The 25,175-nt window shown below is 44.1% G+C and overlaps 1 protein-coding gene across 2 annotated transcripts in view; it reads right to left on the bottom strand.

Moving 5' to 3' along the window:
• arhgap36 (Rho GTPase activating protein 36) overlaps nucleotides 1-25,175 on the bottom strand; it is a 94,869-nt gene that overhangs the window by 68,345 nt on the left and 1,349 nt on the right. The gene's annotated exons all lie outside the window — the stretch shown is intronic.

The raw sequence follows: 25,175 nt of genomic DNA, 5'->3' as shown, positions 1-25,175 counted from the left end.
CCCACCCCAACTCATGCCCTGACCAACTAAAATAAAGACATAAAAAAGGAACTAACGGAACTCAGAACGTGACAGTACTCCCCCCCCCCCCAAAGGTGCGGACTCTGGCCGCAAAACCTGAACCTATAGGGGAGGGTCTGGGTGGGCATTTACCGTGGTGGCGACTCTGGAGCGGGACGTGTACCCCACTCCACCATAGTCTCGGCCCACTTATGTGGCAGCCTAGGAGTGGCGACCCTCCCACCGACCCTCCCACCCTAGCAACGGTCCCGAATGGACGGGAGATTCCGGGCGGCTCCGGCCGCTCCTGACTGGCGGGCGACTCCGGCAGCTCAGGACAGGCGGGCGACTCCGGCAGCTCAGGACAGGCGGGCGACTCCGGCAGCTCAGGACAGGCGGGCGACTCCGGCAGCTCAGGACAGGCGGGCGACTCCGGCAGCTCAGGACAGGCGGGCGACTCCGGCAGCTCAGGACAGGCGGGCGACTCCGGCAGCTCAGGACAGGCGGGCGACTCCGGCAGCTCAGGACAGGCGGGAGACTCCGGCAGCTCAGGACAGGCGGGAGACTCCGGCAGCTCAGGACAGACGGGAGACTCCGGCAGCTCAGGACAGACGGGAGACTCCGGCAGCTCAGGACAGACGGGAGACTCCGGCAGCTCAGGACAGACGGGAGACTCCGGCAGCTCAGGACAGGCGGGAGCACCTGTAGGGAGGAAACGGAGAGACAGCCTGGTGCAGGGGGCTGCCACCGGAGGGCTGGTGCGTGGAAGAGGCACCGGATAGACCGGACCGTGGAGGCTCACTTAAGGTCTCGAGCACCGAGCCTGCACAACCCTACCTGTTTGAATGCTCCTCGTAGCCAGGCCAGTGCCGCGAGGTGGAAAAGACCGCACTGGGCTGTGCTGGTACCACGGCCCGAGGAGACGCACTGGAGACCAGATGCGCTGAGCCGGCTTCATGGCACCTGGCTCGATGCCCACTCTAGCCCGGCCGATACGGGGCACTGCGCTGTAACGCACCGATCTATGCCTGTGCACTGGGGACACCGTGCGCCTCACGGCATAACACGGTGCCTGCCTGGTCCACCTCTCTCCACGGTAAGCACAGGGAGTTGGCTTAGGTCTCCTACCTGACCCCCCCGCAAAATATTTGGGGCTACCTCTCGTCCCAGCCACGCTGCGGTGCAGCCTCTTCATACCACCGCCGCTCAGCTTTAGCTGCCTCCAGCTCTGCCTTGGGCCGGCGATATTCCCCAGCCTGTGCCCAGGGTCCCTTGCCTTCCAAAATCTCCTCCCTTGTCCTTGAGTCTTGAAATTTCTGTTGCCCGTTACCACGCTGCTTGGTCCTTTTTCGGTGGGTGATTCTGTAACGGAATTCCTCTTCTTCAGAGGAGGAGTAGCAAGGATCAGACCAATGTGCAGCGTGGTAAGTGTCCATAATGATATATTTAATAAATCAACAGAACACTGAACAAAATATCAAAAGTACAAACAACCAAAACAGTCCAGTATGGTGCAAACACTAACACAGGATACAACCACCCACCAAAACACAATAGAAAACTGGCTACCTAAATATGGCTCCCAATCATAGACAACGACTGACACCTGCCTCTGATTGAGAACCATACTAGGCCAAACACATAGAAATATTACAACAGAACAAAACATAGAAAAACAACATAGAATGCCCACCCCAACTCACACCCTGACCAACTAAAATAAAGACATAAAAAAGGAACTAAGGTCAGAACGTGAAACCTATTACAAGTATTTCTGAAGTTGAAAATGTTTTTCCTCATTTGGATCTATGCTTGGGTCTCACAGGGTCAATGCATACATCTTGCAAGGAGCATCACTAATGGAGAGTGAGTGATCCCCAAGACCAACACAATCCGTCGTTAATTATTTTATTAATGGTTAAACCTAATACATACATTTTCCTGAATGAACTTGAAAACATTTTTGGGGCAAAAAACAAGATGCTGTCGATTACTGCAGCAGTCAAAAAGAGCAGCAGCAGGGAATTTTTATTTTCTTGCACAAAGCTTTTGGAGGCCACCCAAAAAATCCTTTCTGGAAAACTCCAGCCCCCAACTTCCCATTCCCATGTTCAGATGCTTTGAGTCGAAGCGCTGGGGGGGAGTTGGAAAGTCACCGTCAGCAGTGTGTGTGTGTGTGTGTGTGTGCGTGCGTGCGTGCGTGCGTGTGCGTATGCGTGTGTGTGCGTATATGTGTGTCTGCGTGTGTGTGTGTGTCAGCAGTGCAGCTAAACTGAGTGAGCAGCAGATTAAACAAAACAAAAATATATTACCTTTGACCTTTAGAATTGACCTCTGGAGTGGCCAGATTCCACCAGGTTCCATGACTCCTGTTGTCTCAAAATAATATTTTAGGGAGAAGTTGTTTTCCCGGCACCACACAGACACTGACCTCCTCCCTGTAGGCTGTCTCATCTTCTACGTGTCATCAGCAAACTTGATGATGGTGTTGGAGTCCTGTGTGGCCACGCAGTCGAGGTTGAACAGGGAGTACAGTACCCCCGTGTTAAGGATCAGCGTGACAGAGGTGATGTTACCTACCCTCACTATCTGGGGTTGGCCCATCAGGAAGTCTCAGATCCAGTTGCAGATGGAAGTGTCCCAGGATCCTAAACTGGGTGACGAGCTTGGAGGGGACAATGTTGTTGAACGCTGAGCTGTAGTCAATGACCAGCATTCTCACATAGCTATTTCTCTTATCTAGGTGGGTGAGGGAAGTGTGGAGTGCAATTAAGATTGCGTCGTCTATGGATCTGTTGGGGCGGTAAGCAAAATGCCTGTGTTTGTGCTCAGGCCTCCCAAGGGTCCTCTCCATCTCTGTCATAGTAAACCCTCTCCAGATGCCAAGCATCACATCTGGCTGGCGTCTATGGGGCTCCCAGTTACACTGCTCAAGTTACTGTTGGTGCCACTAGGCCTAAAACCGTCTGCCTGACATCAACCAAGCTTTCTCATTCTGCAACCCAGCAAAGAACACAGACACCTTTCTCTCCAACCTGACCAACATGCCTCTCAGAAAGCTTTCCAATCCTCAACCCAGCCGGGAATAAATACACCCTTTGGATTATGCGATCAATCACAAACGGCTGAGTCAACCCTTACTGAACTGAGAGATTCTGGAACGGAACTGTTAGAATGTTCTAATCTAAAACAGATTAATGAAAGAGCAAACAAACTGATGACTCTTAGCTGAAATATTTGTATCGCTGTCTCCAGTACTTTTCCCGCTGTGCCTGTTTATACAGTACTACAGGGATTATTGATGATTGTGCAATAACTTGACCCACATAAAAACTGTTGTATTTCATTCTTTACACTGTGGCCATCACCTGTCAGGAACAACTGTGTCGGTCTGGAACAACAGCACAGTGAGCAACCAATTTGGGTACAAAAGCCTTGGTTATGTAAGTGATACATGTGCTGGGTACAGTAGGACAGGAGAAATTAGTGTGTGTGTGTGCATGTGTGTGTGTGTGTGCGCGTGTGTGTGTGTGTGTGTGTGTGTGTGTGTGTGTGTGTGTGTGTGTGTGTGTGTGTGTGTGTGTGGTAAAGGAGAATAGAAGAAGGACAGGAGTTGACCTGGTCCCTGTGGAGAAGGAGAGGACAGCAGGGCATGATAAACACACACACACACAAGTCTTTCCTTTCTTTCTGCTGTATCTGTTAGGAACAACAATTTGGGAACAAAGGCTTTTGTTACATAACAGAAACATGTTCTGCAGGAAGACATGAGAACAGACATGGGACAGGGGTTGACCTGTACAGTATGTGTGTGTGTGTGTGTGTACATGAGTTGACATGGTCCCTGTAGAGAAGGAGAGGACAGGAGGTTGTGATGGGCACACACACATATTTTCTTTCTGTCTGTCAGGAACAACCGAACAGCAGGGGGAAAGCCTTTGTCACATAACAGATAAATGAGCTGGGGACAGAATAACAGAAGAAATGACAGGAGTTGACCCCCCCCCCCCTCCCCCCACACACACACTCGTCTATCCTGTTTTCGCCAGTGGAGTAGTGGAACATTGGTGGCTATATCATGACTCTGTGACCTGGATATAAAGTGCCTTCGGAAAGTATTCAGACCCCTTGACTTTTTCCACATTTTGTTAGGATACAGCCTTATTCTAAAATTAAATTGTTTTTTCCCCTCATCAATCGACACAAAATACCCCATAATAACAAAGCAAAAACAAGTTTTTAGAAATGTTTGGTAATTTACATATATAGCAAAGAATATCACATTTACATAAGGATTGAGACCCTTTACTCAGTACTTTGTTGAAGCACCTTTGGCAGCAATTACAGCCTTGAGTCTTCTTGGGTATGACTGTACAAGCTTAGCACAACTGTATTTGGGTAGTTTCTCCCATTCTTCTCTGCAGATCCTCTCAAGCTCTGTCAGGTTGGATGGGGATCGTCACATCACAGCTATTTTCAGGTCTCTCCAGAGATGTTCGATTGAGTTCAAGGCCGGGCTCGGGCTTGGCCACTCAAGGACATTCAGAGACTTGTCCCGAAGCCACTCCTGCGTTGTCTTGGCTGTGTGCTTAGGGTTGTTGTCTTGTTGGAAGGCGAACCTTCACCCCAGTATGAGGTCCCAAGCGCTCTGGATCAGGTTTTCATCAAGGATCTCCGTGTACTTTGCTCCGTTCATCTTTGCCTCGATCCTGAATAGTCTCCCAGTCCCTATTGAAAACACCCCCATGGCATCATGCTGCCACCACCATGCTTCACCGTAGGGATGGTGCCAGGTTTCCTCCAGACGTGATACTAGGCATTCAGGCCAAAGAGTTGAATCTTGATTTTATCAGACTAGAACATCTTGTTTCTCATGGTCTGAGAGTCTTTGGGTGCCTTTTGGCAAACTCCAAGCAGGCTGTCATGTGCCTTTTACTGAGGAGTGGCTTCTATCTGGCCACTCTACCATAAAGGCCTGATTGGTGGAGTGCTGATGATGGTTGTCTTTCTGGAAGGTTCTCTCATTTCCACAGAGGAACTCTATAGCACTGTCCGAGAGACCATCGGGTTCTTGGTCACCTCCCTGACCAAGGCCCTTCTCCCCCAATTGCTCAGTTTGGCCAGGTGGCCAGCTCTAGGAAGAGGCTTGGTTGTTCCAAACTTCTTCCATTTAAGAATGATGGAGGCCACTGTGTTCTTGGGGACCTTCAATGCTGCAGACTTTTTTTGGTACACTTCCCCAGATCTTTGCCTCGACACAATCCAGTCTCTGAGCTCTCCGGACACTCTCTTCGACCTCATGGCTTGGTTTTTGCTCTAACATGCACTGTCACCTGTGGGACCTTATATAGACAGGTGTGTGCCTGCAAAAATGTGATGGTCTAAGTCCACAACAATGGTTAACCCACATCAATCTGATTGAGTAGGCCTGGTAGGGCCTTGCTCCCCAGTGGGTGGGCCTCTGTCCACCCAGGCCCATCCATGTCTGCACACCTTATGCAAACAGCGTATGATGACAATTGTGCATCGCCAATAGCCTACTAACCAACACTTTGGACTAAACTTTTTCAACACCTGGTTTGCTTACCCATTGTTGCCTTAGTTAGAATTTACTGATAGACATCACAAGTGGAAACATCTTTCCTACCCGACCGGCTACCGATGTCATTCCTCTGTGAGCTGCTCCATGCCAAAACCAGCTGAGAGCTGCACACTCTTGCTGTCTGCAGATGATATTCCCCTGAAACTATGAAACTAGGCTGTCTGCGCCACGCATGTGAATATATTTCCTGTGCTTTGCAATTGCATAGGCTACATGGTGCATGGTTTCTCTATTGTACTACGTAATTCCTATACCTCCACTACATTACTTTGACATGCATCAGTAGGGATTAAGAAGTGAGTAATACACAGTGGCGATCCATCGTTCAGGGCAGGTGGCAAATCTTTTTCAGTCCTTGTTATATTGACTACGTCTGTTCTAGCTCGCTCATTGATGAAGGAACTGCTTTCACTGCCACACAATGCTCCGCTGATAGATCAGGTGTAACAATGGTAAGGATTCACTCCATGGTCCTGAAGGATTCACTCCATGGTCCTGAAGGATTCACTCCATGGTAGGCCATAACCGTTTCTGGGCACAGTTTTTCACAGTTATAATGCTTTTCATGTATTATTTAGTGTTGTGTAGTGGCTTTGCTGGCAAATTGTTTGGGGAGTGTGCCCCACCAAGATTCACATGCTAAAATCGCCACTGAGTATAAGCAATGCCCACTGAATTCGTTTTTTGTACACGGCTTATACCTGCGTATACCCTCCACTACACCACTGGCCCTTTGTGTTTTACAGAAAGGGACCTCTCCTACATGAGTGTGCTGGTATTATGGTTGCTGTCCTTCCGGGAATCACAAACCTGTCACACACTGAAGGCCTATAAGTTCGCCACTGCGCAAACATGTCTATAATAGATAGAAAGACTGTTAAGATATTAATGTTTCAAGTAAGGAGTGTATATATTTGGCCTGGTGAAGAGGTTTTATGCGCTGACTGAATGGAAGCTGATAATTAGGAGTTTTTTACTCTGCTGGTCACGGCCGAGACCGAATCAAGAACCGAGTACAAATGTATCTGACATCGAGACAAACACCGAGACACTCAGTATGTGGTCTTGAGACCGAACTCGAGACCGGTAATACAAACGGAAGGGGCTCTGAGGATCAAAGATTCATCTGGTCAATCAGAAAGGGAGTGTGTTAGCAGCTTTAATTGGAACACAGGCATAAAGGACCATTTTTTATGTATTTACTCAACCTTTATTTAACCAGGAGGTCCCATGTACATGAAGAGGTCAATAACAGGTCAACGAGGTTTCAGAGGAGGCGAGCAGAGGTTAAGTCACCGGATATCCTAACATGTGTTTGTCCTGTCATATAACAAGTACCTGACCACTGTGAGAACACTATGAACCTATAATTAAAAAGACTTGCCCTCCCTCCCTCGCATCATTATAGTCTAATGTATTTGTCCTGTCATATAACAAGTACCTGACCACTGTGAGAACACTATGAACCTATAATTAAAAAGACTCGCCCTCCCTCCCTCGCATCATTATAGTCTAATGTATTTGTCCTGTCATATAACAAGTGAAGGCACCTGACCACTGTGGCACGATTAGGAAACCAGCAGTGGTACAGGATCACTCCACATTCGGATTGAACCAGAACAGTGTGGCTTATGAGCAGTAATGGAACCAAGTATGAGCATAGAATGGCATAGCAAATCATAAATATACTCTAAATAAATATACTCTGAAACATCAATCCCATATGAATGTGTCCACTGAGGTCCTCCTATCCAAACTACTACTCCCTTAATGTGTCCAGTGAGGTCCTCCTATCTAAACTACTACTCCCTTAATGTGTCCACTGAGGTCCTCCTATCCAAACTACTACTCCCTTAATGTGTCCACTTAGGTCCTCCTATCCAAACTACTACTCCCTTAATGTGTCCACTGAGGTCCTCCTATCTAAACTACTACTCCCTTAATGTGTCCACTGAGGTCCTCCTATCCAAACCACTACTCCCTTAATGTGTCCACTGAGGTCCTCCTATCCAAACTACTACTCCCTTAATGTGTCCACTGAGGTCCTCCTATCTAAACTACTACTCCCTTAATGTGTCCACTGAGGTCCTCCTATCCAAACCACTACTCCCTTAATGTGTCCACTGAGGTCCTCCTATCCAAACTACTACTCCCTTAATGTGTCCACTGCCGTTATTAGTTGGATGTATTCCTATCTGACAAACAGAAGTCAAAGAGGTTCATTTTGGGGACACTCAGTCGGCCCTCTTTACAATAACATTGGGGTCCCACAAGGGTCAATATTAGGCTCCCTTCTGTTTACCATCTATATAAATGATCTCCCACGTGCTTGCCCACAAGTTAACATGTTAACATGCAGATGTGCAGTTCTGTTAGTACACTCAAAAAACAGACAACTAGATGTTAACAAGTTAACTGAAGCTATGGCACGTGTTTATAAATGCATGACTAATTCTTGCCTGCATTTAAATATCGACAAGACTGTTTGTATGTACTTCTCTAAGAAGTCCTCTAATTCTTCCCAAACAGCTGTTCTTGTTAATGGGGAGAATCTGAAATGTGTGTCTAACTTCAGGAATCTCGGCGTCATTTAGACTCCAACTTGACATTTAAGAAACACGTGACTGTGGATAACACATGTGAAATATTGCCTCACATGCTGGTCACAAGCAGGAGCTACAGTACTATTCTGAAACCAATTGAATCACTCTACAAACAAACACTTATTTATAACAAATCATACAGTTACCACCATGGTCATATAATTTACAAAGGTAATCGATGTAGTCTGGATAGCTTTAAGCAGTATGTAGATGCAAGCCTTGTCTTGCCCCTCCACCCCTATGCCGGCATATCATGCTCAAAGAAAGCACCTCCATGATAACAAGGGCAGTAAACTAGAGGGGATTGTGTTGTCCCTTCTCGACACAGTAAAATAGGTCAATCGTCCTTCTCTGTTAGAGCTACAATATACTGGAATGCAATGCCCATGGACTAGAGAAGCTGCACTGATTATTGTATTTAAAAAAAATGTGATTGAAAACATGGCTCAAATCCATCCAAACCTGTACACATGAGTTATCTCTCGTTCCTCATCTGTAAGACAACAGTTGAGGATAGTGTTGCTGTTAGAATGATATATTATTGGATGTAATGTATTTGTATTTAGTATTTTGTATTGCATCGGTGCATATTAGCTTTTGGCTAGCCCCGGCACTAAAAATATGGATGATGCATCATGTTAATATGGATTTTAATGTGCATTGTCCCCTATAAATAAATACATTAAAAAAATATATAGCAAAAGGCAAACTACTTATTAGAATAGAATAAAATACAGAGACAAGGATAGGGGGAATAGGGGGAGAGGAGAGGCCAGTGTTGATGTATAGCGCTCTGGAGGTCTCCGTAAAGATTGAGGAGGTGAAACTTGTTTATTTGTTCAGGAAATTCCTAATGAGTTTTGGAGCTGATTACTATGAGCAACACACACACACGCTAGCACGTACACACACACACACACACACACACACACACACACACACACACACACACACACACACACACACACACACACATAATGACCAAATAACCACATGTCCAACTCAACTCAACTTCAAACCAAGGACAGCCGTTGACTCTACTGCCACCCTTAGTCTAAGCGTGCTACCACAAGTCACTGAGACTGTGAAATGGGTCACATGTATCAACCTTCTGAGGAAAAACTAAACATCGCATTATCAATGAACGAAGAAAAAGTCAAGCTGCCAATGTAAAGAGCACCCTTACACAGTGGACCGCCATACTGCATGTAATGTCATTAAAACGTACGTTGATGGTTGAACTTTTTCTGTCCAGACTTGTGAGCAGCTGACAGTTAGTAATCGCCAATAAAAACACATTACTCAACCTTTCCTCCGCTCACCCTTATAGCCATACGGCCAACTCAGACGAGCTGACAGGGAAACACACAGTACGACGCGGTAAACACGCAAGCGCACACACAAATACACACATACACACCAGAGGAGGCTGGTGGGAGGAGCTATAGGAGGATGGGCGCATTATAATGGCCGTAATGTATTCCATGGAACGGAGTCAAACATGTGGTTTCCGTGTGTTTGATACCTTTCAATTCATTCCATTCTATCCATTACAATGAGCCCGTCCTCCTATTGCTCCTCCTCCCACCAGCCTCCTCTGACACACGCACACTCTCTAACGTCACAGTGGTAGAGGTAATGTACCAAGTTGGTTTTACGTTACCACAGATACCCATACAGCAAGTGTGTTGGCCATCTTTCTCACAACCTACGTGACTGAAGGACTGGCCAAGTCAGTGGTGTGTTGTGCATGAAGATAACAGATAAGAAATTGTAACTCGCTCTACACGTTGCAAACATAGACTCACTGTTTTGAAGGAGCTAACCCTGTACAACACATAGGTCAATGATGTTTATGGAGGATGATTAGCATCAATATCATGTTTCTGAGAAGAGACGTCTAGTGCTTCTAGGTAGCTGGATCCCTTCACAGTGCCTTACATGACGCTAGATTAGGAGCATCACATTAGACATTCCTGATTCATCATTGTATCTATCTAGCTCCAGGCCTAGTCTAGATGGCTAGGACACTGGGGTTATTGTGTGTGTCTGTATTCGAGAGCGTGGTATGTGAAGTAAACAATGAATTCATTTTCATAGTCTAGACCAGGGGTATTCAAATCTTACCCTACGAGGTCCAGAATACTGCTGTTTTTCTGTTCCAGCTGATACTTAATTGCGCACACCACCATTTAAAAAAAAAACTCTGCATCGTTGGGAAGGGCTCGTAAGAAAGCATTTCATGGCAAAGTCTACACCCGTTGTATTTGGCGCATGTGACAAATACGTTTAAATGCATTTAAATACGTTTAAATGTTATTTTAAATTAGAAAAATCAAAGCGGTGGATCTGGCTTCGAGGTCCAGTTTTGAATTTGAGGGGTCTAGACTGATGACAGGTCTACTGGTAGATTACTGTACTTACTGTCAAATTGGAGGGGAGAACTCCACAGTAGCTAGTTCACAGACCAAGGATAATCTATTTTGAGAAGGGAATAACTCCACAATTGAATCCACTATAAAGGTAAATTCAAACCTTATTTCGTCAGTTCAAACCACTACCAAACCAGAGTCAAGATTAGCATAGTTGAGATCAACAGGCCCATTGTCCTTCAGTCACGTAAAAATACATACCATACTATGGTTGTGTTCCCCTGCTCTATCTGAATGTTAAAAAAGGTTGTGTCCTGCTGAACACGCCCCAAGTTTGATTGACCAATCAAACTTGTTCAGGCACTAGATAAACCAATCACATCAGTTCAGGTACAGTGCCTTGCGAAAGTATTCGGCCCCCTTGAACTTTGCGACCTTTTGCCACATTTCAGGCTTCAAACATAAAGATATAACACTGTATTTTTTTGTGAAGAATCAACAACAAGTGGGACACATTCATGAAGTGGAACGAGATTTATTGGATATTTCAAACTTTTTTAACAAATCAAAAACTGAAAAATTGGGCGTGCAAAATTATTCAGCCCCTTTACTTTCACTGCAGCAAACTCTCTCCAGAAGTTCAGTGAGGATCTCTGAATGATCCAATGTTGACCTAAATGACTAATGATGATAAATACAATCCACCTGTGTGTAATCAAGTCTCCGTATAAATGCACCTGCACTGTGATATTCTCAGAGGTCCGTTAAAAGCGCAGAGAGCATCATGAAGAACAAGGAACACACCAGGCAGGTCCGAGATACTGTTGTGAAGAAGTTTAAAGCCGGATTTGGATACAAAAAGATTTCCCAAGCTTTAAACATCCCAAGGAGCACTGTGCAAGCGATAATATTGAAATGGAAGGAGTTTCAGACCACTGCAAATCTACCAAGACCTGGCCGTCCCTCTAAACTTTCAGCTCATACAAGGAGAAGACTGATCAGAGATGCAGCCAAGAGGCCCATGATCACTCTGGATGAACTGCAGAGATCTACAGCTGAGGTGGGAGACTCTGTCCATAGGACAACAATCAGTCGTATATTGCACAAATCTGGCCTTTATGGAAGAGTGGCAAGAAGAAAGCCATTTCTTAAAGATATCCATAAAAAGTGTTGTTTAAAGTTTGCCACAAGCCACCTGGGAGACACACCAAACATGTGGAAGAAGGTGCTCTGGTCAGATGAAACCAAAATTGAACTTTTTGGCAACAATGCCAAACGTTATGTTTGGCGTAAAAGCAACACAGCTGAACACACCATCCCCACTGTCAAACATGGTGGTGGCAGCATCATGGTTTGGGCCTGCTTTTCTTCAGCAGGGACAGGGAAGATGGTTAAAATTGATGGGAAGATGGATGGAGCCAAATACAGGACCATTCTGGAAGAAAACCTGATGGAGTCTGCAAAAGACCTGAGACTGGGACGGAGATTTGTCTTCCAACAAGACAATGATCCAAAACATAAAGCAAAATCTACAATGGAATGGTTCAAAAATAAACATATCCAGGTGTTAGAATGGCCAAGTCAAAGTCCAGACCTGAATCCAATCGAGAATCTGTGGAAAGAACTGAAAACTGCTGTTCACAAATGCTCTCCATCCAACCTCACTGAGCTCGAGCTGTTTTGCAAGGAGGAATGGGAAAGAAATTCAGTCTCTCGATGTGCAAAACTGATAGAGACATACCCCAAACGACTTACAGCTGTAATCGCAGCAAAAGGTGGCGCTACAAAGTATTAACTTAAGGGTGCTGAATAATTCTGCACGCCCAATTTTTCAGTTTTTGATTTGTTAAAAAAGTTTGAAATATCCAATAAATCTCGTTCCACTTCATGATTGTGTCCCACTTGTTGTTGATTCTTCACAAAAAAATACAGTTTTATATCTTTATGTTTGAAGCCTGAAATGTGGCAAAAGGTCGCAAAGTTCAAGGGGGCCGAATACTTTCGCAAGGCACTGTACTGTGCAGAAGGAGGCAGAGGCAGAGTCTCCGGTGTCTTAATTAGGACAGCCTCAGTCTGTGTGTCAGTCTCAGCAGGAGTTGTCAGGCCACTACTGCTTCAGGAACATTGCAAACAACAGTATCTGCAGAACTATATATTTTTTGTCCTCACACAAAACGTCTCTACAACTCCTTTAAACGTCTTTTACCTGAAGTAAGCTACGCAAAATAGGCCTATGACCCCTGAGCAGGTGTAGTTTGGAATACTACAGAAACCACAAATCAAAATCTCTCTCTCTCTCTCTCTCTCTCTCTCTCTCTCTCTCTCTCTTTCTCTCTCTCTCTCTCTCTCTCTCTCTCTCTCTCTCTCTCTCTCTCTCTCTCTCTCTCTCTCTCTCTCTCTCTCTGTCTCTGTCTCTCTCTCTCTCTCTCTTTCTCTCTCTCTCTCTCTCTCTCTCTCTCTCTCTCTCTCTCTCTCTCTCTCTCTCTCTCTCTCTCTCTCTCTCTGTCTCTGTCTCTCTCTCGCTCTCTCTCTCGCTCTCTCTCTCTCTCTCGCTCTCTCTCTCGCTCTCTCTCTCTCTCTCTAATTACATTCAAAGAGCCTTATTGCTAAAGTAAAGAATACACTCAACTGTTAAAAAATAATAAGAATATAGACACTTCAAATGTTGTAACAATGGGCAAATAGTTAAACCGATAAATATAGTTTGTATTTCAATGGCGTTTGTGCTTCACTGGTTGCCTTTTTCATGTGGCAACAGATCACAAATCTGGCTACTGTGATGGCCCACTGTAGCATTTCACCTAATAGATATGGGAGTTTATCAAGATTGAATTGGTTTTCAAATTCTTTGTGGGTCTGTGTAATCTGAGGGATATACAGTATGTGTATCTAATATGGTCATACATTTAGCAGGAGGTTAGAAAGTGCAGCTCGGTTTTTCACCTAATTTTCTGGGCAGTAGGCACATAGCCTGTCTTCTCTTGAGAGCCATGCTCACACAATCTGTACATAGACAAAGCTTTTCTTCATTTTGGGTTCAGTCACAGTGGTCAGGTATTCTGCTACTGTTGATTCTCTGTTTAGGGCCAAACAACATTCTAGTTTGCTAAATTTTTGTGTTTATACTTTCCAATGTGTCAAGTGATTATCTTTTAGTTTTCTCATGATTTGGTTGGATCTAATTGTGTTGGGGCTCTGTGGGGTCTGTTTGTGTTTGTGAATAGAATCCCAGTACCAGCTACAGTAGCTGAGGGGACTCTTCTCTCTATAGGTGAGGGCTTTGTTATGGAACTTTTGAGAATTTCTTCCTTTTAGGTGGTTGTAGAATTGAATTGCTCTTTTCTCATGCTTTGATAAATAGCGTGAATCATCCTAATTCTGCTCTGCATGCATTATTTGGTGTTTTTGCAGAATTCTCCAATCAGAGTGTTAATTTGGTGTTTGTCCCATTTTGTGAATTACAACCATGAAGGGCAAATAGGTTCTATAACTGATTCATGTATTTTTAGAATGTCACATTTTATGTTCCTTTAAATGGTATAAAAGACTCTTCTTGCCTTGTCCCGCAGATCGTTCACATCTTTGTGGAAGTTACCTTTGGTGCTGATGTTTAGGTCGGAGTAGGTATAGATTTGTGTGTGCTCTAGGGCAACAATGTCGAGGTGGAATTTGTATTTGTGGCCCTGGCAACTGGACCTTTTTTGGAACACAATTATTTTTGTCGAACTGAGATGAACTGTCAGGGCCTACAAAAAAAACTAAAGCAGACCGGATTTCTCTCTCTGTCATTCTCTCTCTCTCTCTCTCTCTCTCTCTCTCTCTCTCTCTCTCCCTCTCTCGCTCTTCTCTCTCACTCTCTCTAACTCTGTCTCTCTCTACTCTCTCTCTGTCATTCTCTCTCTCGCTCTCCCTCTCTCGCTCTACTCTCTCACTCTCTCTAACTGTCTCTCTACTCTCTCTCTGTCATTCTCTCTCTCACTCTACTCTCTCACTCTCTCTAACTCTGTCTCTCTCTGCTCTCTCTCTCTGTCATCCTGCTGTTCTATCACTCTATCCCCAGAGGTCTCTGAGAGGAAGTGCCAGAGGGAGAGAAAGATCCAGCGAGGAGGATGCCAGGGCTTCTCTAAACAGGACATACTCTAACTAACCCCACCCGTCACCCGTCAGAGAACAACCCGCTGATCGGTTTGGCTGATCAACTCAGTAGTGTTTCATCCAAACATGCTTTGCAAAAGGTAGCTCACCGCCACCACTCATATTCCATGGGAGCTTGGAACCGATGCGTTTGAATGTTATGAAAACTCTACATTTGACCCAACAGGTTCATTTCCACGGTACCAGCGTTTCTCTAAACAGGACATACTCTAACATAACCGACCCATCATCTCCTAACATTGCCCCTCTCCTTTGCCACTGATGCCTTCTGGGTGCAGTTTTTCTCCTGTGCTGTGCTTATTTAGTCGGATGTTATGCTAGATAACACTGCTGGCATACAGACTCTGTCAAGGGCCAATGGTAGGCTTCGGTACGATAGACTCCAAAATGGTGGTTGGTGTCCTTCACTCTGACCCCGGTTGCCAGCTTAAACAGATTCAATTGTTGGCTAACAGTCCGATGATGGGTCGGCTATGGATACTGCCAACAAAGTGCCAACCATGTTCCAACAGAACGCTGTCCTGTTCAGCTATGTTCAGCTATGTTCAGCTATGTTCAGCTATGTTCAGCTATGAGACCATAAAAGGCACAACAGCAGGTGTTATGAGAGCAAACAATTGTTCAAAAAAATTCCAAACGATAGCGACTAGTTCCAAATTGTGGTTCCATATCAAGTCCTAGTTCAAAATATCAGTTCAAAATCAAGTCCAAATATCCAAATAGTCGTGTCAACACAGCGCTGGCATATGCAGTATACACCGAGTATAGAAAACATCAAAAAGACCTGCTCTTTCCATGACATAGGTGAATCCAGTTGAAAGCTATGATACCTTATATATGTCACTTGTTATAGCCACTTCAATTATTCTAGATGTAGGGGTGTAGACAGGTTAAAGAAGGATTTTTAAGCTTTGTGCCATTCAGAGGGTAAATGGGCAAGACACAATCTTTAATTGCCTTTGAACGGAGGATGGTAGGTAGTAGGTTCCGCACCGGTTTGTGTCAAGAACTGCAACGCTGCTGGGTTTTTCAACAGTTTCCCGTGTGTATCAAGAATGATCCACCATCCAAAGGGCATCCAGCCAACTCGACACAACTGTGGGAAGCATTGGAGTCAACATTGGCCAGCATCCCTGTGGAACACTTTCGACATCTTGTAGAGTTCGTGACCGATGAATTGAGGCTGTGCTCAGGGCAAAAGGGGACCTAATGTTTGGTACACTCAGTGCATATGAAGGCTTCACAGAAACTACAGTGGTATTGTCATTGTTTTCGTGCACAGTAATCTGAGTATTTCTTACATTTTTTGTTACCCTTATTATTATTATATATTTTATTTTAGGGGGTAGATCAGCTTTAATAGCGCAGAAGGATTGTAGCTTCTATCAATTTAATTGTCTGCAACATTTCCAATCACCCATATATTTTGTGTATATACTGTATATACAGTGGGGCAAATAAGTATTTAGTCAGCCACCAATTGTGCAAGTTCTCCCACTTAAAAAGATGAGAGAGACCTGTAATTTTCATAATAGGTACACTTCAACTATGACAGACAAAATTAGAAAAAAAATCCAGAAAATCACATTGTAGGATTTTTAATGAATTTATTTGCAAATTGTGGTGGAAAATAAGTATTTGGTCACCTACAAACAAGCAAGATTTCTGGCTCTCACAGACCTGTAACTTCTTCTTTAAGAGGCTCCTCTGTCCTCCACTCGTTACCTGTATTAATGGCACCTGTTTGAACTTGTTATCAGTATAAAAGACACCTGTCCACAACCTCAAACAGTCACACTCCAAACTCTACTATGGCCAAGACCAAAGAGCTGTCAAAGGACACCAGAAACAAAATTGTAGACCTGCACCAGGCTGGGAAGACTGAATCTGCAATAGGTAAGCAGCTTGGTTTGAAAAAATCAACTGTGGGAGCAATTCTTAGGAAATGGAAGACATGCAAGACCACTGATAATCTCCCTCGATCTGGGGCTCCACGCAAGATCTCACCCCGTGGGGTCAAAATGATCACAAGAACGGTGAGCAAAAATCCCAGAACCACACGGGGGGACCTAGTGAATGACCTGCAGAGAGCTGGGACCTAAGTAACAAAGCCTACCATCAGTAACACACTACGCCGCCAGGGACTCAAATCCTGCAGTGCCAGACGTGTCCCCCTGCTTAAGCCAGTACATGTCCAGGCCCGTCTGAAGTTTGCTAAAGAGCATTTGGATGATCCAGAAGAAGATTGGGAGAATGTCATATGGTCAGATGAAACCAAAATATAACTTTTTGGTAAAAACTCAAAACGTTGTGTTTGGAGGACAAAGAATGCTGAGTTGCATCCAAAGAACACCATACCTACTATGAAGCATGGGGGGGTGGAAACATCATGCTTTGGGGCTGTTTTTCTGCAAAGGGACCAGGACGACTGATCTCTTTTGTTTGTTTTTAATCCCATCCTTCAGCTACCCTCAACCCTTCCCATCTATTTCTAAAGACCATCCAGTTTTCTGTTTGCCATATATTTTTAACTGTGCTGTTTTACAAAAGTTCTGAACCTGTTCTGCAATTTATCCGATTTACACCGATTTATGCAATTTTCACCAATTTAAATAGAATTTGAATTGTAACCTCTATTTACCACCACAAAGATGTCCACCCACTGTTGAACGTCAACTTACATGATCATGTCTATTCTATTATCTCTGTCTCTGTGACTATAATTATAATTTAGAACAACAGATATTCCCATTCAAGTCAACATTCTCTGAAGTCTGGACCTCCAACCATCTTTGTGGTAACATTTGAAAGTTGAAATTTCAATTGAATTCCAATTTTAAAACATTTATCAGCCAAACACGACAACTACCCTGTATTCAAGAGAATTTGTCTTCAAGAGAACACAAAAAACTCAGATGATGTAAAATATATGCAACATATGCGAATATGAAAAAAATTGAAGTTTACACGTTTTTAGATCATTTATGTTAATGGTAAAAAAAAAAAAAAATGGTATTAAATAAATCAATCTCAGCCATTTTTTTTCTTCTACCAAGTAATGAAGAAATGTATGTCTCATTGTAGGGTGGAGTATGCAAAAGGAATCAACTTTGAACACTGTTATCTCTTGAATGTTTTGGCATTCAGGTCCATAAAGTAACTTTGTGAGCACTTCCACATTGGACAAATACTGTATGAATGGAATGTTTTGTTCAAACCATAAGGGGTGCTGTCAAAAATGGATTGAATTCAAATGGATTTACCCTGAACTCAATGCTAACTATTATTGGTTATCCCAATACCGGACGATATAGTGCACTAATGTGTGTGTGTGTGTGTGGTATATGTGTGAATGTTTGTGCATTGCATACCCAACATTTCTGGTATTATCTGGTGATGTTTATCCTACATTCCTTTGGATGCTCATTCAGCATCAGCCTGATAGTTATTAGATTATTGTGTGTGTGTGTGTGTGTGTGTGTGTGTGTGTGCACCCTCTCTGATAGAGGGTCATGACCGAGGTCTGTTACTGACAGAAACCGGTATTTATATGCATATTCATTCAATAGATCATGTGTAGTAATCTAGTCATAGTCAGAGGTCTCCTTGCAGTTAGATTGACTGGACATTAAAGAGAATGACTTATTTATACATGTTCTTAGAATATGTCTTTAGCTATTCTGTGTGTGTGTGTGTGTGTGTGTGTGTGTGTGTGTGTGTGTGTGTGTGTGTGTGTGTGTGTGTGTGTGTGTGTGTGTGTGTGTGTGTGTGTGTGTGTGTGTGTGTGTGTGTGAGTGTGTGTGTGTGTGTGTGTGTGTGTGTGTGTGTAATTCAGACAAATGTATTTAATTCTGTCTGATGAAGTTGGCTCTATCAAAGTGTTCTAAGTTCAACTTGGAATTCAATTATCCTGTCCTAATTTTAATACCAGACCAAAGAACATAATTAAAGCTACAGTCTGCAATTCGAAAATTCAACAAATGGGTAAAATGGGTAAGGAAGTGAATTGACCATTGAACAGATTCCCAACCAGATCACAGACTGCAGCTTTAAGCTCATTCCATGCTCACAATAAAATGACCCCTGACCTCAGAGCAGCAGCTCTTTTTGACTTAGAAAAGAGTAGGGAGCGAGAGAAAGAAAAAGTCTAAATCCTTCTCTAATAAGAATTATATCCAATTAAAATAGTTAGGGCACAGAGAATCTTGTTTTCACTTGTTTTCACACTCTTAGAAAAAATAGTTATCAAATTATTCTTTAAGGAGGGTTTTACATGGAAGTGAGTAATACTAGAAAACATTCAATTTATAATTGAGCAAGTGGCTCAGTTAGTTGGGTGGGTTTGATTCAAGAATAGGCCAAATGGGATGTGTTTAAGTCCCGTTTTAAAAGCATAGTCTTCTAGTTGACCATGCTCTACACCTACATTACCTATCAATGATTTATGAATGACGATGACTAGAGACCAATGCAGACTATATAATCAGACCATAGGGCAGGTTGACAGCTTCCAGTTCCCTGGTGTCCACATCACCAACAAACTAGAATTGTCCAAACACACCAAGACAGTCGTGAAGAGGGCACGACAAAAGGTAGTTGGCAGGGTCCTCAGATCCTCAAAGGGTTCTACAGCTGCAACATCGAGAGCATCCTGACTGGTTGCATCACTGCCTGGTACGACAACTGCGCGGCCTCCGACCGCAAGGCACTACAAAGAGTAGTGCGTACGGCCCAGTACGTCACTGGGGCTAAGCTACCTGCCATCCAGGACCTCTATACCAGGCGGTGTCAGAGGAAGTTCCTAAAAATTGTCAAAGACCCCAACTACCCCAGTCATAGACTGTTCTCTCCACTACCGCATGGCAAGCGGTACCGAAGAGCCAAGTCGAGGACAAAAAGGCTTCTCAACAGCTTTTACCCCCAAGCCATGAGACTCCTGAATAGGTAATCAAATGGCTACCCGGACTATTTGCATTGTGTCCCGCCACATAATCATTTCAAACTTGGCTTACATTTGTATACGATCATAAGTTTCTTTCGATAATGCGTGGGAATACTTGGGAACAGATTTCTTAAATTAAAATCAATTGGAGCTGATTTTCTAGTGTTTTTAGTCTTTTATGTCCATCAACAAAAAATATATATACACTTGGGGGGCCAAATAATACCACACGCGGGCCAAATATGGCCTGCGGGCTTGCCAGTTGGGGAACCCTGCTGTAGGGATATCAGATCGTACAATGAGTGACGGACAGGAACAGGAAGAGACAGGTAGAGGTCAAAGGTAAAAAGGAAGTGGTCATCAGAGAGGCAGACCAAATATTGTCTATTATATTGACAAGAAATTTAAGTGACCGCTCTAACATTGGAAATACATTTCCTCAAAGATGGAAGGCAGGCTGGAGGAGGTGTGACCATTCTAGCCAGTGAGATGGCAGATACATGTGTGAACAACAAGTCGTAGAGCTAGATAGAGGACTCATCTTTGTATCTGTGTCATTATAACATATGTGACAGCATGGACAGCGACATTAAGGTTATCTCCATTTTAAAGTAGTCAATTTTCTATTTTTCTTCATTGGCTGATTGCTCCCAACTCATTGGAATCCCCACCCAGTTGACTAATTTAAAATGGTGGAAGCCCTCAATGGCAATGTCCATGCTAAAACCAGTTATATCCATGATAAGTCCTTTATCTATCTCTATGAAAACAGGCACAACACCGATATGAAGTCGTTTTTTTTCCAAAGTTGCCAAAATGCCATGTGCGTCCACTTATATCAGTGCATTCGTATCCACCTAAGCATTACATGCTTCTATTCAATCAAATAAGCCTCACGTAGCAAATTAGCAATTACATTTTTTGTTGACCAAATTCGACACTCTCTCCATACAAAAATTCCTCACGTCGTAGGCTTATTTTCGCCTCTTCCTCTATGGTGCCACAGACCCGGATGGCCATCCATCTTGTGATAAAAGCTACAGAGAGACGGGCGCTATTTTGTGTCCAGTGTGAATTCCTCCATTGGGAATAGAGAGGAAAGGGGGAAACTGGCGGAGATGGGGCTTTGATGTTGAGCCTGCTGACTGTGGGCGTCTAAACAGGTCTTTAAGTAAAGTACAGCACGTGAAGTATTTGTACTCGGACATTGTGAGTCAGAAACCGTCAATCATTTAGTTGCTGTGCACCTCTCAGGATCAAAGAAATGCTTCTGGGTGGCTCACTATCCAACCAAGAACAACAGCAAATGATTGAGCGAAGAGATACTCAACCTCTCTTTGATGATAATAGAAGTCCAATATGAGGATGCTTCCTCAAAACTCCTGTCTCAGGACAAAGACTAAATGAAATACAATATTTACCTTAGCAACAAACCGTTTATAAGTATTTCCAGATGAACTCTTTAAAAAAAAAAGTGTTATCTAGAACCTAAAAGGGTTCTTCTACTGTCCCCATAAGAGTAATCTTTGAAGAACCCCTTTTGGTTCCAGGTAGAACCCTGGGTCAAGATAGAACCATTTTGGGTTACATGTACAACCCTTTCCACAGGGTTGTAGGGAAAGTCAAAGAACAATTTCGGAGTGTATGGTACACTATCACACGCTACAGAGACACTGGGACTGAGTGTTCAGAATGCAGAGACTCATCGCTCACACACACACACTAACACACCCACACGCACACTATGACTGAGTGTTCAGAAGGCAGAGACTCATCGCTCACACACACACACTAACACACCCACACGCACACTGGGACTGAGTGTTCAGAAGGCAGAGAGACACTGGAAGAACGTACAGTACTGTAGCCCGCTGTGATGCTGTGTTAGCGTGTATGTGCAGATCCGTGTGTGTGTGCTTGCAAGCATATGTGTGTGTATTTTTCTCTCTCTCTGTGTGTGTGTGTGTGTGTGTGTGTGTGTGTGTGTGTGTGTGTGTGTATGTGTACGGGTCTCTCTCTGGGTGTTGTTTGTGTGTCCTGGGACAATGACAATGAGATATGTACCCAAGACGTTTTCCACAGTAGCACTCCAGAAGAGTAACGTCTCTGTTGATGTGTGTGTGTGCGTGCGCGCGCGCGCGCGTGTGTGTGTGTGTGTGTGTGTGTGTGTGTGTGTGTGTGTGTGTGTGTGTGTGTGTGTGTGTGTGTGTACGTGTGTGTGTGTGTGTGTGTACGTGTGTGTGTGTGTGTGTACGTGTGTGTGTGTGTGTACGGGTCTCTCTCTAGGTGTTGTTTGTGTGTCCTGGGACAAACTCCTTCATATAAATCTAGAGACGGGGGAGTCAAGCAAACACAAGGAGATATGTACCCAAGACGTTTTCCACAGTAGCACTCCAGAAGAGTAACGTCTCTGTTGATGTGTGTGTGTGTGTGTGTGTGTGTGTGTGTGTGTGTGTGTGTGTGTGTGTGTGTGTGTGTGTGCGCGTGCGTGTTAGCACTAAATCAAGAAGAGGTATCCAGCCCAGTAGAGTCGTACATTTGAGTAGATGGTTGATTTATTGACGTCAGCTGGTAGGAATATTTTTCGAACCTCAACTTTTCCTTCCTCTTTTCCTACCTCTTGAGAGATTCCTCCGTCTCTTTCTCCCTCTCTCCATCCGGCTCCACTGCCAGGTTTTCTCAGGATGACAGGAAAAGGTAGATTTACGCTCATTTCAATTTGAGAAAGTATTCAGTGGGGTGACTCTGGCCCAAAGCCAACTAATCTAGACATTACAGTAATGTAGTACATAGTATAGTACATAGTATAGTACATAGTACATAGTATAGTACATAGTACAGTACATAGTATAGTACATAGTATAGTACATAGTATAGTACATAGTACAGTACATAGTATAGTACATAGTATAGTACATAGTACAGCTTTGAGTTTTCTTCTGATACCATAAATAGAGTTGGAAGAGAGCAGTGAATACAAAAAAATAGACCACCTGGTTAGATTAGTATGTCCACTTCAGTTAGGAGGGCAATCAATATTATGTTGCATTATGTCAATATGATTGTAGGCCTATTATGTTGTCAACACTGAAAAACATTCCGTAGCTATTAGATAGCGAGAGAGATTAACGCGTAGCACAATTAGAAAGCAACTTGATTGTCTGAGAGAATAAACACAGGGAACAGCGTAAGAAGCAGAAGAAACAGGAAGTGAGACGGTTGCTGTCCATCCATTAAATGAGTAGGATTGCAATCACGCTAATGAAGGGACGCATACGGTACAGTATCCTTCTCGCTCTTCTTCCTTGCATAATGCCACTTCCCTTCTCCCACCTCGACCCCTCACTCCCCCCCTCTTTCCATCCTCCATCTTTCCCTCCGCCTCACTCCCTTCACTCCGGCACCTCCGCCTGTCCCTTCTCCCACCTCGACCCCTCACTCCCCCCCTCTTTCCATCCTCCATCTTTCCCTCCGCCTCACTCCCTTCACTCCGGCACCTCCGCCTGTCCCTTCTTCCACCACTCCCTCCACCCCTCCATCGCACACTCCCTTCACCCGACCCCATCCCACCTCTCTCGCTCTCTCTTTCTCTCTCTCACGCTCTCCCTCTGTCTCCTTCCCTCCACCTCTCTCCTACTCTCTCCATCCTTCCCTTCCTACCCACTTCCTTCCATTAGCATATGGTGCTCATTATACGGTTGAGCATCCAAGACGTTAGGCAATATCCTAACCACCAGCAATGGACGTCAAATATTGACACACGCGCACACACACACACACACACACACACACACACACACACACACACACGCACGCACGCACGCACACACACACATACAATTCCATATCGAACGTTTAGTGCATACCAATAAAAACAGCAGATTATTGCAGAGTGAGAAAAATACTCCATCTTGATGGATTTAGCTATGGCAGATTACTGGTTAATCTAGAAACAACACGTCTCAGCGGTAAAGTATCTGTCTGTCTGTCTGCCAGGAAGAATACTATGTGTGTTGTAATCCCCGGGTTAAATGACGCTCTAAGACAGATGCTCCAGACACGAATCTAAAAAGAACCCTTACAAAAGAAGATTGCAGTCAGAGTGCAGTCCAAAACAAAAACAAAAATGTTTTACTGCAGTAATTTTTGCAGTGTGATCGCAGTTACCGTGCAGTATGACTGCAGCTATTCTGCTTTTACTGTGTCCAAAATACCACAGTCGACTGCATTTACCCCCCCCCCCCCAAAAAGAAAAGATGACATTGTATGTCAATGGTGGAAGGTTGAGGGTTAGACAAACACACATAAACTCTTGAAGAAAGTGAAGGGACTTCACGAGTCAGGGGTGAGCTGTATGTGACGATGTGAGAGGATTACTTTCAGAAGGGGCATCGTTTCATCCCCTCTCCACAACGAGCGGTGGCATGCGGTGGCACTTCACTGAACCATAAATACATGAATGAGTTCATATCATTGGCACTCCCTCAGGGACGATCTGAGGTTGTTAAAACACTAGTAAACACAAACTACTATGCATCCCATAAAGTTGGAAGATTACATACACTTAGGTTGGAGTCAGTAAAACTCGTTTTTCAACCACTCCACAAATTTCTTGTTAACAAACTATAGTTTGGCAAGTCAGATAGGACATTACTTTGTGCATGACAGAAATAATTTTTCAAACAATTGTTTACAGGCAGATTATTTCACATAATTCATCATTCACATAATTCACTGTATCACAATTCCAGTGGGTCAGAAGTTTACATACACTAAGTTGATGTAAACAGCTTGGAAAATTCCACAAAAGTATGTCATGGCTTTAGAAGCTTCTAGGCTGATTGACATCATTTGAGTCAATTGGAGATGTACCTGTGGATGTATTTCAAGGAGTACCTTCAAACTCAGTGCCTCTTTGCTTGACATCAAGGGAAAATCAAAATAGATCAGCCAAGACCGTCATAAAATAAATTGTAGACCTCCACAAGTCTGGTTCATGATGACCATTGTTATGTTTGGAGGAAAAAGGGGGAGGCTTGCAAGCCAAAGAACACCATCTCAACTGTGAAGCACGGGGGAGGCAGCATCATGTTGTCGGGGTGCTTTGCTGCAGGAGGGACTGGTGCACTTCACAAAATAGATGGCATCATGAGGGTGGAAAATTATGTGGGTACATTGAAGCAACATCTCAAGACATCAGTCAGCAAGTTAAAGCTTGGTCGCAAATGCGTCTTCCAAATGGACAATGACCCCAAGCATACTTCCAATGTTGTGGCAAAATGGCTTAAGGAAAATAAAGTCAAATGGAGTGGCCATCACAAAGCCCTGACCTCAATCCTATAGAACATTTGTGGGCAGACCTGAAAAAGCGTGTGTGAGCAAGGAGGCCTACAAACCTGACTCAGTTACACCAGCTCTGTCAGCAGGAATGGGCCAAAATTGACCCAACTTATTGTGTGAAGCTTGTGGAAGGCTACCTGAAACGTTTGACCCAAGTTAAA

This window comes from Oncorhynchus mykiss, chromosome 21, assembly GCF_057628025.1.
Source record: "Oncorhynchus mykiss isolate SJ-2025 chromosome 21, ASM5762802v1, whole genome shotgun sequence".
NCBI lineage: Eukaryota > Metazoa > Chordata > Actinopteri > Salmoniformes > Salmonidae > Oncorhynchus > Oncorhynchus mykiss.
Note: the sequence above shows the minus strand (reverse complement) of the source record. Positions and strands in the feature narration are given on the sequence as shown.